Source organism: Aethina tumida, chromosome 7, assembly GCF_024364675.1.
Source record: "Aethina tumida isolate Nest 87 chromosome 7, icAetTumi1.1, whole genome shotgun sequence".
Taxonomy (NCBI): Eukaryota; Metazoa; Arthropoda; class Insecta; order Coleoptera; family Nitidulidae; genus Aethina; species Aethina tumida.
Genome location: NC_065441.1, coordinates 14763408 through 14776717, shown reverse-complemented (window position 1 = coordinate 14776717; position 13310 = coordinate 14763408). Strand labels below are relative to the sequence as shown.

Sequence of the window (13310 nt, the reverse complement as noted above, 5' to 3'; positions counted from 1 at the left end):
TTTGTAAACTAGATATCACTGGAATTTTCTGTTACGTTTTGAGCTGGCGCTCGCCAAAAAATATCATGTTGCTTTGCTGAAATCCTTTACGTAAAGAATCCAGGAATTGGAAACGTTTTAAATAATGCGGAGCTGCGTAACAATTTTCAGATGGATTTCAGGATTTTCATTTCGTGCATTTGGAACAAACGTATGAATTCCTGGAATAGTCCTGCGGTATTAATGATGCAAAACATGAAAATAGGATTTTATATAATTTGGAAGCTTTTTATTGTGAACAATAGTTAAAATGATTAAAAATAATAAATATATCTAAATAAAATTGTAATGTATGATATAAGTCAAATAATCAATTTTTATTTCCAGATTTTTAACGGTTTTTATTAATCTTTTACAATCTTTTTATTGTCATACCAATTATTAAATATTTGTAATTTTGTTTGTATTTGTAAATTTCTAATTTTTATTATAAATATTTTCACAAAAATAAAAAATTTATATAATGTATTTATTAATTAATATATTACAGAAATTCTTAAGTTGATTTTAAATTTGATTGAAAATCTTAAGTATTTTGAAAATATCTCATTCTTTGTAAATATGTCACTTCCATATTTCATTGTTCTTTGAACCAAACTAATAATAAAACAAATTTAAGATTTCACCTTTATTATATATATTCTGTGCATCTTTTGAAGCGCATAATTTGAATTTCCTTGAATAAATAAATTTAAAAAACATTTCCATTATTTGATCAGTAATATTATTTGAAAACTTGCAGCTCTAGACGGTGAGCATATTAAATTTATTTTACCCTTAATACATTTAATAAACATACAAATAAACAACATTCCATGATTATTCGGAAGCAGTGACCTGTGTATTCACCAGATTATAGATTGAACAAGTACGGGACCGTCTTCAAAGACTTAACTTGTTCTTCTCACCACTACCTTCAAAAATTCGGGAACCTTGTTAATGCTCTTATTATTTGAGCTGTGGTTCAAGAATTTATTCGTTGTCTAATTTTTGTGTAAGTCAAGGAGGGTGCTCTTCATAGAACAAGGAGGAGACCAACTAAGTACTGACTGGGACAATGTAGAGGTTAATATTAGCTTTTTTTAATTTTAATTCATTTTGTTTAATTTATTTTATCAGTATCAGTGAATTTGGTGATATTTGTTTTCTTACTGGTTTAAAAGTTCTGTTGTTGATGCAATTTTGTTTGAGGGATTACTGGAAATTGTTTATTAATACTTATTTTCATTACATATTATATATATTATCCAAGTTATCCACTTCAAGTAATTGAGGCATGTAAAATACTTATATGTTATATGGCATAAGTTTATAATAAAAAATAACTTTTTATTAGGATTTGCATAGTCAATTCAATTTTGTTAGGCCGCCTTTGCAAATGAGTCAAATTTGTAAGAAATATGATTTGGGCACGAAGCAAAATAAATCTGACATCTAATGCTCAGATAAAGTTATAACATAAGTCCCCCAATTCGTACTTCCCCCAAGTTCGCAGAGCGCCTCCCTAATATAATTAGTGGAAAACTATACAGCGTATTTAATATTCATCAAAATGTGTACGTGGTGAGCGAGAATGTCTTGCACCTTTTCCCATGGCTGAAAACACACGTTGTTTGTCAACAGACAGGCCCTCAACTGCAATATTTGATATGCAAATTAAATTTGAAATCACTTAACAGACACCCCCTTTTATCACAAACTCCTTGTTTGTAACAAACACAGTATGAGTTTTTGGTCTCCATTAATTTGAAAGTGCACCATACTATTGACTGAAGTGGTTTGACAATTTTCCTCTAATGTGATTTGAGGCATATTATTTAGAATATACCAAAGTTACTTGTCAATAGAACCAATTATACAACGTAGTCTGAAAGCACTTTGATATGTTAATTGTAGGATAATACACAAGAGTTTTTCAATTAATGTGAGTGTATACCTCTGTTACTGTCCAGTAATTTATAATGACAAGTATATTACTGATTGAAGTCATTGACGATTTTACATTAATGTGAATTGGAGCATATTATTGGCAAGACAATTCTATGCCATGGCATGAAAGCACGTTAGAAACTTTAATTCTAAAGTTTATTCAGTATTCATTTCAATGTATATGTGTATACATGTGTAAACAACCAATGAATATTTGATTATTTAACACTAAAACAAGATTTCATAATTTGAGTGAGTAAAGTAAATTATAGTTGTAATATTCCACTAAAAGTTAATCAAAATTTTATCTAAAACTTAGTGAAAAATGTAGAATGGTTCCATCGTAGAAATTTAACTCATAATTACATAATTATTCCATATTTAAACCTGAATCTATTACGTTAGCCAAACTGTATATCGAAATCTGAGTACTGGATCTATGTCACCGAGTATAATTGTTATAATTAGAGCATTCCAAACCAAAGCAGGTAAAATTTGTTAAATTCACATATTATGTTTATAACATAATTGCTGCCATTAATAGAAGAAGTAATTAAAACAAATTTATACTTGTAACTGAAACCATTTATTCACTCCAAACTTTCAGGTTTAATTCATTGTTCGAATGACAAAACGTGAACCAGTTTCAGACAGCAGAGACTTTACAATTTAATATAATTAACAACTAGCTGCTGAATATTCATTAATCCACTTTATTCATATCGCACCATACAATTTCATTTAATTCCGGAATTCTTTAACGAGCCTAATTTTATTATTTGCAAAAATTTTCGATCGACTCGGTTTCAACAAGTTTAGCTGGCACAAATTTCCTTCTAAATATATATTCCATTCATTCATAATTTTAGAAATGTAATTAGTTTGTGTGTATGTTTAACATGTATGTATTTTTGAGGTATTGATTTTATTAAAACGCTGATGAACGATTTTTATGCATCCTATGTTTTGTTCAATAACACCAGTGTTAGAACGCGACAAATTACTGATGTGTATCACATAATGTATGTATGATTTATGGTGTTAACATCAATTTGCTACACGTATATTTCTCCAATTAACAGTCTAATTTTGAATCTGTCACCTAAGGTAAATGGCCATCAATATCTCAACAAGTGACACGACAATCTAGATAATAGATTAAAATGATTAAATGTATTGTTGACAATCATCGAATAATGCTGTTATGAAAGGTACAATTGCCCTGTTTTATTGTCATTGTCCAAAAGAATTAAATACAGCAATAAAAATGTATGTTTTGTGTAAACAAAATATATTTGTAACTTTAATTTAATAAAAAAGTTGTAATCAATAAACTATTACATATTAGTAATATGACAATAAAAAATTTAATTTTAAAATTGAAATTAATAGTTTTATTATTTTTACACATTTAAATGGTTATTTTTAAATTATTACATTTTATAAATTTAAATTAATTTGTTTTTTCTTTTACAATAGAAAAATTCAAATAAATGTCTTTTATTTTTATTTTTCTCATTTGTATGGTAAATTTTAAGTTTTAATTTAATTCATTTTATATTTTTAAATTTATGTTCTTAACTTTTTTTAAATTTATTTGGTAAATTTTAATTTATAAATCTTATAAATTTAAATTAACAATTATATATATATATATATATATATATATATATATATATATATATATTAATAGAAATTGGTCATTTTACAATTTTAAAGCTTAATTCTTAACATTTTATAAATTTAAATTAATTTGTTATTTCTTTTTTAATTTTAAATATTTAATTATCTAAGTTTGATTTTTTAATTTTATCAATTAATTAATAACATTATTATTATTATTATTATTATTATTATTATTATTATTTTTTAGATTAATTTATTACATTAGAAAAATTTAAATATTAATTAATTTTTTATTTTGTTTGGTAGTTTTTAACTTTAAATGAATTTAAGTTTTTACATTTAATAAATTTAAATTAATTTGTTTTTTTTTTAATTTAATTGGAAATATTTAATTATTTAAGCTTGATTTTTTAATTTTATAAATCAATTGAATATTTTAAGCTTAATTTGTTTCATTTTATAAATTTAAATTAACAATTTTACATATATATTTTTAATTTAATTGGTCATTTTAAAATTTTGAAACTTAATTTTTTACTTTTTATAAATTTAAATTAATGTTTTTAACTTTTTTTAAATTTATTCTTTAAATTTTAATTTTCAAGCTTAGATTTTTTTAATTTTTATAAATTTTGTTATTTGTTGTTGGTTATTTGTAATTTTATATAACGTATAAATTTAAAATAATAATTTTAATTATTATGGAAAATAAAACAGATTAAATTGTATCAACGAATATATAATTACATATTTTAAAAGCAAATAACGCAAAAAAAAAATAAATAACCAATTATTTTGTCTCGTTTAAAATTCAGTAATAACACCAAGAAGTAGGAAATATAACATAATTAATAATTTCATAAAGTAAATAAATTTATAATATACATTTTAACAACAGATAATTGGAGAAAAAAACTAAAAAGTATTTAATAAATTTGTTTGTCTCATAATAATACTAAGAAGTATAATTAGCATTTTCATGGTATTATAGAGCTTATAATGAATAAACATCCAATTCAAATTTTACAATAGGCAATTATTTAGTACTTTCTGTCTTGATCAATTTTGATTTATTCTTAATTATTACAAATTATATGCTTATTACGAAGAAATACATAAATAATTGCATTAGTTTTATCTGAAAGTTTTACTACTTCATTCTGTTTAAATCTTGAAACATAATTCAGCAACGCAATGATGTAAAACCATTTTTATTGCTTACAATTTACAATTTTACTGCATGAAACTCGACACTAAGTTTGTGTTAACGACACATTTTTATTAAAAAAGTAATATGAAAATTTATATTGATACAATCACATAAATATTGACCTGTAAAAGTTTAAATTGCACAAAGTAAAATGTTGAAATGTCTCATTAAAAAATCACGAATTCATAAGGTGAGTTTAGAAAGCATTCGATCCAGCTTCAATATTTACATTTAATTATTTTTCCTTTTTCGAGCTCGTTCCTCCTTTTTTCCTATTTAGATAACGAGGCAGAAAACGAACATACAAATTATCGGTACTATTTTTTTCATTTCACTAATTGGATTTCGTTTTCTGGAAGTTACACGCGCAACTTTATTCATTCGCAGTGTTCTGGCTGTGTCAAAGCAAGCTTTGACTCTAATTATTTTATAACACGACCTGCTTTTTTTTAAACATCCTAATTAATCCCGACGAGAAAATTAGTCCGTGTAACCCGGAACAAAAACTCTAAGCTAAAAAGTAAATTAACGAGTTCCGAAACGCATCCAACGGCCATTAAATGATCCAATCCTGCGGCACATTTCCGGTTAAATATGACAATAGTCATAAATTTCAAGCGGGATTTACAATTGCCAATTGACGTCGATCATTGTCATGCGAACTGTGATGCGATGCGATGGCGAAAGCCACAAAGGGTTGAGCGTAGTTGGCCTAATTAAGAGACGACGGATACCGGACTAAAACATGGTATTTGATAATTCGTTCAACCCGCAGCGGTTCTTTGACGAGCGTGTGAGTTTCAGCTAATTTGATTGGTTTCCGTGCTGAAATTTAAAAAGCTTTGTGCACGTTGTGCACGGCACGCGAGGCATTTGCATCTGACGCAACTGGAAAAACAAGAATGGGCTCGTTTATTACGCATAAACGGCCTTTGTGGATAATAGAGCAGTCTGGATGGGTCCATAATTCAATCTCGTCTCTGAACATTTTCATAAATGGTTTGGAAGGTACGGAGGACCGAGGTTGGAACTTGACAAGAATATGTATGTAGATACAATCTTCTGTAGACTTAGAACTAACAACGATATTGAGACGAGTTCAGGACATCAAAGAAAGCTTATTGAATGCCAGTCGTCGCAGTTAGTTTCTCTTAGAAATTAATTTATCGACCTTTGTTTTGTTTATTTAATTAATTTGTAATACTGGATATTAATTAATGTTTTTATAGTCCAAATGTAAAAGGCAAACAATCGTAATTCATAAAATTCAAATGCAAAAATAATCATCATAAAAACGGCTTTTCATCATCCAATACTACACTCAATAAAAACAATTTACGAGTTATTAAACCAGAATTTTAATTCAAAATCGATGAAAACAATAAGTAATTAACAAACTGATAAAACAAAAGCATTGTCATAACTAATCCTGCAGATGTAATAAGTAAAACAATATTGATTTAATACATTTTTATTGTTGCTTTAACACCTCATTATCTCTCTCTTAAAACGAACCACACTAATATTTTGAATTAAACTTAACTTAAACAAGAAATTATTGCGAAAGTTTTATGATTAACAAATAATTTATTGCTGGCTTTACATAACTTTATTGATTTTATGTTTCTTTAACCTAATTCTGAGGCTTTATTGTGTTTGTACAAGATAGATTGCATCAGAATTATGAGATTTAATTACTTGTTTGTCTATTTACATGTACAAAATAGTTTTTCCCCTCACACTGAAGCTGTATTTGACAAGCCCCTATCTGATAGTATAAGTAGCTAAAGTTTGATATCCTGGTGGAAGCTTTTTGTGAAATTTTGTATTACAATTTTATATGAAGTTTAAACAAGCAAATCACAAATCCGAAAGGATGTCTAACTTGTAGAGGAAACTTGAAAACCTTTTCATATAAAACATGGAGCTTTCATTGCAAAGGAAAGAATTTACATATAATTAAAATATAATTAAGAAATCTTTATCTGAACTCGATACACATTGAAAAACTTTTGATCCGTCTGAAAATTTAGAAAGACATCATTTACGACAGGGATAGTAAGTCTCCTACTACTTCAAACTTTCACTGTCTCTGTCGTGTGTGATGTCTCTTTCACGATTCGGAGAGATCAATCGTCTTTCGTACTGTATATAAAATTTCACTGTCTCTGTCGTGTGTGATGTCTCCCTCACGATTCGGACAGATCAATCGTCTTTCGTACTGTATATGAAATTTCACTGTCTCTGTCGTGTGTGATGTCTCTCTCACGATTCGAACAGATCGTATATAAAATTTCACTATTTTTTTTAAATAAACAAGAATTGGAACAATAGTTATAAGCTCAATACTTTTTAAACTGGAAATCAAACGTAATAATTAATGCAAAAAATACAGCCATTAGAAGCTATTTTTAACATAGGGGGAAGTTCTGAAAATTTAATTACCAACCATTTTCAAACGTTAAAGGTTACCTATTGAAAGCTTTAACATATGTGGAAATAAAAAATTTAATAAAGAATTTAAACCTGAATGAAACTAATACAATATTTTGCTTATACATACAGTAATTATTTTTGCAAAATTGATTTCAAACACTTTATTTTCTGTGACAGTTGAAAAATAAATATTGATATAACTTCAAGAAATTAAAAAGTTGAAACTTATTGAGGAAAATGTCACAATACATCTAAATATTGGTCATTGTAACTATTAAGGGTTACTTATTGAAAAGTTTATGTGAAAATCTATATTACAATTTCACATGAACTTTACACAAGCAAGATTAGATCAAGGAATTAATCAATAACCAATCCCGTCCCTAATGTAATATGTTTAGTCGACTCAATAATTTTCAATATTGATTGATGGTGTCAAAATTAGCGATTAATACATTACAAAAATTATAATCAAACTCGAAACTGCTTCCTGGACGAAAAAGTATTTCCTCTCAAATGATTGATATCCGAAAATGTTGAAGTTATATTTCATCAGCGATTTCCAACATTCGTCATTATTAACCGTTATAATTCGCCACTCTGAAATTGTCCCGAAGCTATATTCCCGCTCTCACCGGAATTTTCTTTTAGTCGATTACTAATTCTAGCACCGGATTTGCTTTTTTGTCATGCTTGATTGAAAAAGCTTGTTCGATTTTTTTAAATCCATGGATTTATGAGGCACATCAATGCGGAACATCTTTTTAATTAACCAACGTTCAATCGATTAAGGTGATATTCGTGACCATTTGAAGACAAGCAATAGAATTACATTTTTCAATTTGTGCTGGAATAAAAAATTTAGTTATTGAGGTAACTGTTTTTATTTGTCATGTTTCCAAGTTATTACTGATTACTTTATTAACAAAGAGGAGTTAAATAAAAGCCAAAATAAATGTATCAGGCCTCCTATTATTATTTATGAAAGGCATGACATTATATGCTTGTAATATTTTTTACCATGTTTCAGACATGTTCTTCAAAGGGATTTTCACCGTCCAACCCATCTCTAGCTGCTGCTTCCAACAAAGTAATTGATCACTCAGACTAATAAAAGTCATATCACATACATGCATTTTAACCCAATCAATCCGATATGTAGTGAAGAGTTTCCCTCCAATATTTTGCATGAGATCCAAGCCTGTTCGTATGTAAGTTGGCATAATCTAATTTAATGGTCAAACCGATCACTTAGGTACGCTCGGTTGGTCGCCACATAATGAAATCAATATCTGTATCAATTTATTCAATCCGGAATACGTCAAAGTTAGCTCCAGTGAAAAACCGCCCGCACGTCCTCAATCACGGCCGTATTCACATGAAAATTTTTGTTAAAAGGAAACGGCATGTTACGAAAAAAATGTAATATTTTCAAAAGATATTAGGAAGGAAGTGCAGCCAATTTCTTGACTCATTATATTCTATACTAAAATGAAGAATAATACTTTAATTTAATTTTAAATTGTTACACTATCTATAGGACGACAAAATGAATATTTTAATAAAACATATTTTATTCATTGAAAGTACGAAGCGAGTGCAATAGTACGCCGGGAGGTTTCACTTGTAAAAATAGACGCGATCAGCTGGTCTACTTTCAAGTATTTTTAGAGATTCACTTTATTATAAAGTTTTACACGGACCGAATTATGGAAACATACGAACAGTGAATTTCGTACACTGCTGATATTTTTATGTGTGTACACGGATTTGTGAATAATGTGAATTACATGTGGGTGGGGTGAATTTTTTTTTTTAATACAAAGCTTGAACAAGAGAAGTTGAACAGTTTAAGCGTTGACTAAATGTATAAAGCTTATGGAACAGATTTGTGTCGGGGCTCGTAAGATGAAATACGCAAAAAAGTTTTTAAATTAATTACGTTTACAATTGTGTGGGTATTATCCGTTCCATAAACATATGTTCCAGCTCGCTGTTGATTAATAATACTTTTGTTTAATGTCACATTTTTCGTATTCTTACTCCTAAAATATATCTGTCCAATTTTATTATTCTAAACAAATATTTTATGATCATAATATTTTAATGTAATTCATTACTAAGATTATCTTCTAAACTTCTTATTAAATTTTTATTGAATTAAAAATCAGAGATGATAATTTTAGCGGATCTTCCAAATCTCCGAACTGTTTAATATTCTTGATAGTTTCACAGCACAAATATTCCTCAGCTATAATTAAATTAATATAATCTTGTTTGCTTTAAGTTTTATTGACTGTATAACTATTCTAGCTTCAAGGCAAAAACTCTTGAACTCTTTTAAAATTTTACACAAATCACATCGATATTAAAAATCCCTTAGAACACTATTCTAAAATATAATAGACTTATCTATTTTTTTTTAATTCCAAAAGAATATAATAATTTATTTATTTTATTTAGCTCTTATTAACTTATTAAACTAAATTAGATTAAATTTTGGTAATTTAGATTAGGTTAACGAAATATAATATATTAATACATATATCTAATAATTAAAATATAATATATTAATCTAAATTTTATTTTAATTAGTTCAATTTACGAAAATTTCTTATTGAAATAATTTTAGAAAACTTTTTATTTTGCTCTTACCTTAATCTGAATTAGGTTAGGTTAGATAGGTCAGATTAGGTTCAGTTAGATTGTTTTATATTAGGATTAGGATTACGTTATGATAATTTATTTAAATTAGGTTAGTTAGGTCAAGTCAGATTAGACCGTCTTATGCTAGATGGAGACAGGTTAGATTAGGTTGAAATAAGAACTAATTGTATTTATAAAGACGACATTGAACTCAGGCTAAATTAGTGAATTATATAGATATATTGAAAATTTGTAATTTATATAAACTGAGATTAGATTAGGTTAGTTAAGGGTGGTCAAATTAGATTGGGTTATGTTAGATTGAGGTGGGTTAGGTTAGGTTGGAATAAATTATAATAGTATTTCTAAAAAGAATTTGAATTAGAGAATTATATACAATGAAATTGTTTATTATATATAAGCTTATATTAGATTAGGTTTAGGTTATTTTACTTATAGGAGATCAGATTAGATTGGGTTAGGTTAGGTTGCAATAAATTACAATAGTATTTCTAAAAGGGATATTAAACTCAAATTGAATTAGAGAATTAGATACAATGGAAATTTTTATTATATATAAGCTTAGATTAGGTTTAGTTATAATAATTGAGATATGCTAGGTTGAGATAAGTTTAAATTAGTTAATATTATACTTTAAAAAATTTTTATAAGCTTAAATTAGGTTTGTTAGGTTATATCAGATTAGGTTAGCTTATGCTTAGATGTGATAGGATAGGGAAGATTAAACTATTGTTTCTAAAAACATATTGAAGTCAGACTATATTAGTGACTTTGTATTTTGAAAAATGTTTCCTAGTATTTGCTTAGGTTGTATTAGGTTTAGTGTTTATGATAAATTAGATTAGGTCAGTTACTACATCACATTTGATAAAATGAACATAATATAAATAAATATAAATATTTCTCCGTTGTACTGTCCAAAATAAAACGTAGAAAAATTTTAATTCAAATATTATTTAGACAGGCTATTGTAATATGTATTTAATTCAAAAAAGGGTATTATTTGGAACTTTTTATTCTACCTTTTTTTACTAATACGTACATAAAAACAATGCTATATGACTAACAGAATCAAATATCATTGTCAGATCTCGTTCCGGCTGTCTGAAAATATATTTTTGCAGGTGAATCTTATTTGTACATCCAGACAGGGTATTAACTATATGCTCTATATTTGGACTGTAGTTATAGACGTGCACAGCTTGTTAAATCTTTTCGATATTGCTCAAAACAAATTGATCTTCCAGTGCAGAGATTTCCATATATATTCAAAACGGAATTTGAATATTCAAAACGCAATGCACTCGACGGATCACGTGCCCCCATTAAAATTCGTAACAGTTAAATATAAATTACACTCGTAAATTTTAATGATTTTACCATAGGTATCAGTTACTCGCAATTAACTCAACGCCATAAAATTAATACTGTTCCTCTTCACCGTGGATTCAATTAATTTAATTGAACGCACCTAATGGACCTTTTATCTCTGCCCGCGTTCTTTGCCCAACTTGCTTACGAATCGAACTTGGAGGAGGGAAAAAATTACGGAAACGAATATACAAACACGACAATATGCAGATGTATTGTTCTCTTCGAGCGTTTTTGTGGAGTTATTATTTATAAATCAATCCAAGATCGACGTTGTGAACGTGAAGCTCCAGCAACACAATAAGTACATTGTAAATTTTCAATATTCCGCATCCAATATTAATTTTTGTGGGGCTTCCCATATCCATGATTAAATTTTATTCCCATAGAATGAAGTTAATTTTTCATATTAGAACTACAGTCACGAAATATATATATTTTAAAAAGCAATCTTTGCATGTGTGCATGCATGATAAAAATACGATTGTGAACGTATTTGTGAACAAAAGCATTTTTAGAACCTATCTGTCGTTTTGAATCCAGTACCGCATAACTTTAATGCGTTATATTCTATTTTATTGCTTTTGAATTATTCTGTTTTAGGTGTTTTTACTTTAACAGAAATCGTCTAAACAATAATAATGCGTTTTGTAATAGGTGTTTACTCGTAGAAAAATTGTTCCATACCGAAACAGCATGTAACCAAGATGCTTTCCTTAATGCCCTCCTGAATGTATTGATAAAGAAGGAAATTCACCACTTTGACCTTATTGAACCCAAAAATAGCTTTACACCCAATAAACTACCTCTTGGGGAATGGACTGAAAAAAGTTATGGACCAATCCTTTTCTTCATAAATTGAGTTGTGCTCGTGGTGATTTACGTCGCATGAAACTTTCATACGATAAAACAGCATAATTTCATATTTGATACATTTTCTACTGCTACTTTTTATGTATTTATCTCTTTTTTACTTCACTCCATTTATCTTTAACGAAATAATTTAACAATTGCTTGTGTAAGCGTCTGTATTTGAAAATTTGTCAAAATTTCCAGACTCCAACAACAGAACAACCGTTAAAAGGACTTGACTAAATACCTTTTTCTGTTGTATAAATAACAAAGCTACGCTTTAGGTTTGCTTTTAATTATGAATTTATATCACAGTGCTGATAAATTAAAATTAACTTCAAATAAACATTCACCCTGCGACAATTGTTGATCAATATTTATTTACATTTAAAGATAAATGGGATATAAGGTGTTGTAAGTCATAAATATTTCAGATCAATCTATTGGTCGATAATTGGATTGTGACAAAATTAAAAAAAAATAAACATATATGTTTTACTTTGTTACTTTGCTCTTATTGGGCAATACTTCTTACCTAATTTGGATGTTTTATTATTAATACAAGTTGGTAAGAATTTTTTAATAAAAAAATAACTTACATTTTTTAAATTTAGGGAATCGTAAATGACTGGACCTCTTACAAAAATGTGTATAGATATGAGCCGGCATATTTACATTTTATTTTTAGTTGAATGAGCTGTTTCGCATTCTGGGAATTTCTACATGAAACCATTGAAAAATTAAAATATGAAACTTGCGTAGCCTTTAAACAACGTGCATTATTAATTTGAATGAAAGCTCATACGTTCGTCGGTATTTACAAGTTATGTTTTATTTTTGGTCCGTCAATTTACATCACCTCCACAAACTGAGGCTTTTTTCCCAGACCTATATTTAACCGAAATCGTCCGCAAAACATAACGTGCCATTTTCCCTCGGACTCAATCAAATTAAAGGTGACGTTCTAAGCGCGTAAACAACTTCCGCAATATTTACACTATTAATCAGCAGCCACGCAATTCAAATAGTTGTCTTACCTTAACAATTAACGGCCCCCAACAATCGGTTAATGGCACGGAACTAATAAACGTGCAAAACGAAACAACAAACTTTTAATTGCGAGCGCGCTGAAGCGCCTGATTTTCAGTGACTGTAAGCGACGACGGCCGGCCGTCGTGAA

At 28.0% G+C, this 13310-nt stretch overlaps 1 protein-coding gene across 2 annotated transcripts in view; it reads right to left on the bottom strand.

Annotated features, from left to right (window-relative positions):
- Window positions 1–13310, bottom strand: part of LOC109602500 (serine/threonine-protein phosphatase rdgC) — a 39812-nt gene extending 26502 nt beyond the window's left edge. For both annotated transcript variants that reach the window (XM_049970028.1, XM_020018881.2), the window contains exon 1: window positions 13168–13310. The gene's annotated coding sequence lies outside the window, so the exon portion shown is untranslated. The remainder of the gene's footprint in view (window positions 1–13167) is intronic.